Consider the following 7,173-nt stretch of genomic DNA (forward strand, 5'->3'; position numbering starts at 1 on the left):
TAATAATAATATAATAATAATAATAATAATAATAATAATAATAATAATAATAATAATAATAATAATAATAATAATAATAATAATAATAATAAAATAATATTAATAATATTAATAATAATAATAATAATAATAATAATAATATTAATAATAATAATAATAATAATAATAATAATAATAATAATAATAATAATAATAATAATAATAATAATAATAACAACAACAACAATAATAATAATAATTTGTAACAATCCGGCTTACTGTTAACTGAGTAAACAGGGTCATCACTGGGTTCGTTTCCCAAGAAACTGAAGTCACATTTCCAAAACTTGAGCAAAGGGATCACCAACTCTTTAATGTAACTAACTCAGCTAAATCTCAACCAAACATCTAACCTAAACATAAAGTAATCTTACAATTCACTTCGAGTTCAATATAATCAACATAATCAGAACTAATTTACATTTAAAAAATTCCTAATACAAACTATAAACTCCCACGGGCTCAGCTCAAAAGGACATCCTTGGCACCCTCATCAACATTGCTAACCCAATTGTTCCCGATCGGATTCGATCTGTAATCGACTAAAAGATGGAAACAATAGGGAATCAGATTAAACTGAATGAGAAGTAATAATCCAAAACAACAAAACACAGTAATTCAAATCATAGGTTTAAAAGCAACATCATTCCCTAGATCTATGTGCGCACAGGGAGTCTAGTTGAGAGGCTCATCCATAGCTTTAAGGCTATGTCACTCTCGGGTGAAGCTAGTCAATATCTCAATGACAATTCGCTTCAAATAGGGAGCAGAGAACAATGTTCCTCAACTCCGTCAATGACCAGCTCGCAAGCCCGATCCATTGACCATATCATAATATCAGCATAAGCATTCACAACAACATTTGTCTCAACAATTACCATTTCAAAAGAGCTTTAGTAAAAAGTTTATTTTCAAGTGTAGTCTGATCAAACCCTTTAAGGGACTGCTACTATTCACCAACGAGACGCTCCAAAAAGCCGTGATCGATTCGCAGCTATCAACTAGAAAGGTTCCTCGATGACGTCGCCTCCTGAAGCATAACAAGATCATAACATCACTAGAGAGCGTTCGATACTACTATACTAACATGTAACTTATTATCTCTCCTCCTAAGACCGTAGCTTAACCAAGAGTTATGCTAGCATTCTAACCTTTAAAATCTCACAGTCGATTCAAGAATATCAAATTACCTAATATTACTAGTCTCTAATTTTAAACAAGACACAACTTACACATCTTAGTCAAAATTCAACAATACTCAATACAATTGAATCTCAAATGTATAACTTCAGGAGGTTTTTGATTGAAAAGATTAAGTTGGTAAAAGTATAGCAATAGAATATATTATAATTAAGAAATGGTAATCCAATTTATGATTTTTTCCTTATTTATGCGTTTTTTAGCAAAAATTAATAATAATATTTATACTCGACTATAATTCACGAAATTAATACACAACTTATATCTCATATATATATATATATGTACAGAAAAATTTTCGTTTAAAAATATTAATGTTTACTATTTTAATTTATATTATTTCAGATTATGCGGTTTTTGACAATTTTAATGAATAATTCATATAAAATAATATACAATGAATTAATTCACCAAAATTTCCAGAAATATTAATTTATATATACTAAACACATATAAAATTTATGAGCATAATTTTATGTAAATAAATATATGTAAGAATTTATACCTTTTAATAATTTCACTATTAATTAAATTCCTTTGTTGTAGAATTTTTAGCCACAAAATTAGCTTCCTCCCCTTGAATTTCTATAATTAACACTAAATACTATTATTAGGAAATTTTTGAGGATTTTTAGGAATTTTTCCTAGGGTTTTTAGAATTTTTCTTTAAGAATTAGCTTTTATGAAATAATTTTCTGATTTTTCCTTCTCTCTCTTATTTTTTCCTTACCCACAGCATGCTTCATTTATTTATAGGTAAAGATTGTGAAATTATTTATTATTTTCATTTCATTCATGGGCAAGTATTAATGATTTACTCCAAGATTTTTATCCTTAGGTTTATCCTTAGGATAAGTCTTAATTAAAAAAATTTTGTCACCTAGCTTTAGCTTGTCGCCCATTTTTTAACATTTTTACCTCTTTTTTTTATTTTTTTTTATTATATATATATATATATATATATATATATATATATATATATATACATATATATATATATATATTATATATATATATACATATATATATATATATATATATATATATATATATATATATATTATTCTTATTATTATAATAACCTACTTAACTCACTTGATTCATGGTAAATTTTCTAATTAGTTTAAAACCCAAAATGATTTTATTTATTTTAAATTTCCGAATGTCACATAATTACTCCCTCTGTTCTTTTTTGATCTTCCACATTACTATAACGGGTAGTTTCAAAAGTTCTTCCACTTTAGAATACTTTCTATTTTAAGAAAGTTTTTATCTCCCTTTTACCCCTTAAAACCCTCCATTTTTTAATGTACCCCTTTTCTTTTATTTATAATTATTTTCTCTCTCATACTTTCAATACAATTATTATTTCACACTACTATTTAATTAAAATAATAACCACTACAACCTCATACTTTCAATACAATCATTACTTCACACTACAATTTAATTAAAATAATACCCACTACAACTCAAAGATTCTATCTTCCTTAATATGTGTGAAAAACCCAAAGTGGAAGATCAAAAAAGAACGGAGTATAACAATATAATAATAATAATAATAATAATATAATATAATATAATATAATATAATATAATATAATATAATATAATATAACAATATTAATAATAATTGTAACATCTCGGAATAACTCGGGTCGTACGAAAAGAGAAAATGACTTTTTAAAAAATGAGATAAGTATTATCCGAGTCAAACCGGGATGTTAGAAGGCAGTTTAAAACGGTTTTGAAGTTAAGGAAAGCTTGCGGACCGAGTTCTATTAGTGTTATAATAAACTACTAGATATAAGAAATTCTTAGCAGCGGATAAGAACGAAAGTTAAATCAACTTATTACAACTTGAGAACGAAAATCGCCTCATAAAACCAAATGTTCTTTAAACTTAATTTAGAAGTTCTTATCAAGACTTCTATATCCTAACAATTTATTTCTTCAAGAGTCAATCCTCACTCCCCAGACCTGCAACTTAACTTACTGCTAGTCATTGCCCAGATAAGAAACAACATCATCGCAGGGTCGTTAAGACCAAAAGTACACGTCAGCAAACGTCGCATACCAAATAAATAATAACACAAGAGAAAGTTTTAATTTATTAGCTGACAATTCACAGAACCGTACGCTTCGAACATGCTTACTAAGAATATTTATTTTCATGTAAAAGTTAGTCAGCCATACTGCTGTACTATCCAGCCATACTGCCGGTACACTTCAAACTCCATAAGTGAGACAATACATTAGGGGGAGCTAACCCCTAAGCAAGTCTCTACCATAGACACTCGCCTTACTTCGGTGCCTATGGTTAAGTATGCATACCCCCGCGGTGGCTCATAATGCCCCCATATGCCGCGAGTAATTCATTTCCACCAATTGACGTCATACTACGTCCACTTTAAGGTTAGTGAGGTCATACTACCTCTGTTAATCAAAACAATATATCAAAATTATTTATTCGAAAAGATAACATTATTCATACTATATATCCCTACTTTACTTTTGTATACCATTATTATATGATACATCGGTCTAAATGCGAACTTCGCTGCGTGTACATACCTTAAGCAAGATAACCAACTCACAAGCGTCTTAATCAATTCCCGGTCACGAATCGACTTCCTACAAGGTTCAATCGTATTCGGGAAATAAGCACACATACACATTTTCCTCAAATCATCCATAACACACACATACAATTACATCCATACCTTTAACATCCATCACATACTAAAACATGGCAAATACACAAAACAGAACAGCCTATACAAACTGTCCAGAAACTCAACTTAAAGCTGTCAAACTGAAAATTCGACTTCACCGTTGCGTCCGGAAGGCATCAAAACCCCCGTGTACCAATTTCCATAATTTATAACATAGTATAAGTATTTTTAACCTAATTTCAAAGCCAAAAATGTTCCAAAAACACTTTATTTTCACCATTTTCCAAACCTACGGGATTTTGTCATTTCATTTTTTTTATCACAAAAATATAAATTTCAATGCTTTATTTCCTATTAAATCTAAACGACAATATTTACATAATTTTCATGACCATCTATGAAATTAATTTTTTATTCCTCAAAAATAATTCTTTTTACACAATATACACACACACACTTCACATATATATATTTATATATATTTCTCTAGCAACATTATAAATTCCTCCTATTAATCAATAAAATAAATATCTAACACCACTTACATTTTTCTATGAGCATCCATTTTATATATATATATATATATATACTTTACAATCATCCATCAAACACATCCTTCACACACATATAAACATATCTAAATCCCTAAAAAGAAACATTCTTCATCAATTTAGATAAAAAAATACATCTCAAAATCATACATGAAATTTTAAATTCATAAATTAAATATGAATTATAAGATAAAACATATAATAATCATAGAATTTTAAATTAAAACTTAAGATTCAACATAGATTAAGAATTACACTTACAATTGTAAAGGAAAACACCAAATGATGAAGTGTAATGGAGTTAGGAATGTGAATTAGGAGAAATTTTGAAAGGATGTTAAAATGAAAATGATTAAGGAATTAAGAAGGGTTAATTATATGGGATTAATGCCTTGATTCTTCATTAACCTAAGGGAGTTACAAGCTCCACCAAAAGTCTCTCTTTTATTTATTTATTTTTTTTTTTTTTGAAAATAAAAGATGGGTTAAGGAAAGGTTTGGGCCCAAATAATTCTAATTGCCAAAAAGGATTGCAAATCTCATGACCAAGCCCAATAATAAATAAAATATATATATAGAAATAATATTATTAATGAATTACTAAACATATCGGGGAAAAATATCGGGGTGTTACAATAATAATAATAATAATAATAATAATAATAATAATAATAATAATAATAATAATAATAACAACAACAACAAAAAATAATAACAATAATAATAACAATAACAATAATAATAATAATAATAATAATAATAATAATAATAATAATAATAATAATAATAATAATAATAATAATAATAATGGTATAATCTGATCTGGTCTAATCTCATCTGGTCTGGTCTGGTCTGGTCTGGTCTGGTCTGATCTGAAACTTTCTGATTTGATGTAAATAGTTCTGATCTGATCTGGTCTGATCTGAAAGTTTGTGATCTGATATGAATAGTTCTGATCAGATCAGCTGATCTGATCTAGTCTGATCTGATCTGATTCCAATAAGAATAAGTAATAAGTCAAAAAAAAAGTGGAAGAGAACATGTTCTTAATATGTAGTATATATATAATTTAGGTCTTTATATACTATAAATATCCAACAATTTTCTCATTCAATTTCTTATCTTTTAAATTTGCTAATTATAACATTGTTTATCAATTGTTATTTTATATTTATAATTTAGCTTGAAAACTACATTCTTTTATTTAAAATTTTAAATAATTATTTGTTTTTTTTAAAATTTATAAATAAAAAGAACCAATTTTAAATTGACACACTGTAAAATAAATTGTCTTTTTTGGATCAAGTATTAAAAAGAAAAATAAAAAGAATGTTAGAGATTGCAGAACTCATGAACAATAGGCAAAACAAGACTATAAAACATACTCTATAGCAACAGAATCAGAAGTTATTTTTATGAATTTATTTTGACATAAATCAAACTAAAATTTATAAGCAAGATATAATTTTAGAATGAGTAGTAAAAATCTGGAGTTGGAACTTATGTTGGGTATGGATTTAATCTATAACTTTGTGATTTGTGAATATAGATTTTTTGTAGATTTATAAACTTTTTTAGATCAGGTATACGTAAACTTGTTAGATTGAAAACCAGTTTGTTTTATTTTGTCATTTGTTTATTTTTTGACATTTCTTTATAATAATATTTTATATTTTTATTATTTTAAAATGTTATTATTAATTTTATTATTTATTGAAAAAAATAAATTTTTATTTCCAAAAAAAAAAACAAAGCACAGGGTCAATGAGTTGCAAACTAGGTGCCCAGAACACACGGCTGATGGCACCACAATCAAGCTACAAAGAGCAGCCAACAAACAGGCCCTCAAAACAACAAATTAAGATGGCCTAAAACAAACAGCCTACACAAACAACAAGCAAATGACCAGGGGCGCAGCAAAAATTCATGAATTCATTTAATTCTCTATGCAATTTTAAAAAGTTATAATATTTTTCTAACAACTTTATACTTTTAACATTTGACATATACTACATAATTTATAATTGAGGCTCCCAACATGACACAAATTGATGATTTTCATAGGTAATGTAAAGATGGAATAGTGGGTATAGAGCGGTGAGGTGAGGGTGGATATGAGGTGGTGCGGTACATATGGAAAGGACAAGATCTCCTACATATACTTTACTCTTTATCCATGGCGAATTGAGACTTTTATACCCAAATTAATTATATCCACACCCACCTCAACTAGCGCGGATGTCGTGTAAAATCCGTAGAATTATACCCGTTTGTCACCCCTAGCTACAACATAGTTGTCTCCAATTTTTCAATTTTATAAAAATAACCTGGGCCGCTTCTGAAGTCTCTCGACTATTTGGAGACTATCGAAAATTTGAAAACAATAAGAGAAAAAATCAAAAAAATGAATCAATTAGAACAACTATCAACTGTATTCCAAAAGTAAGCGTGAAAATCCCAAACCTGTGGTTTGGGGCTGTTCGTAGTTACTAACTGCGAATAACTGTGAACAGGTAAAAAAAGACAAAATAGCTGTTTGCAGTTACTAACTGTGAACAGCTGGTTGACTTTGTTTGACTTGTTCGCAGTTACTAACTGCGAACAGCTATATTACTACGAACAGCTATATTACATAATTTTTTTTTCCTAATTTTTGAGTTGTTATTTGTTGTATTTGCATTAGAGACATTAGAATAAGTAATTACAAG

Source organism: Amaranthus tricolor, chromosome 6, assembly GCF_026212465.1.
Source record: "Amaranthus tricolor cultivar Red isolate AtriRed21 chromosome 6, ASM2621246v1, whole genome shotgun sequence".
NCBI classification, from domain to species: domain Eukaryota; kingdom Viridiplantae; phylum Streptophyta; class Magnoliopsida; order Caryophyllales; family Amaranthaceae; genus Amaranthus; species Amaranthus tricolor.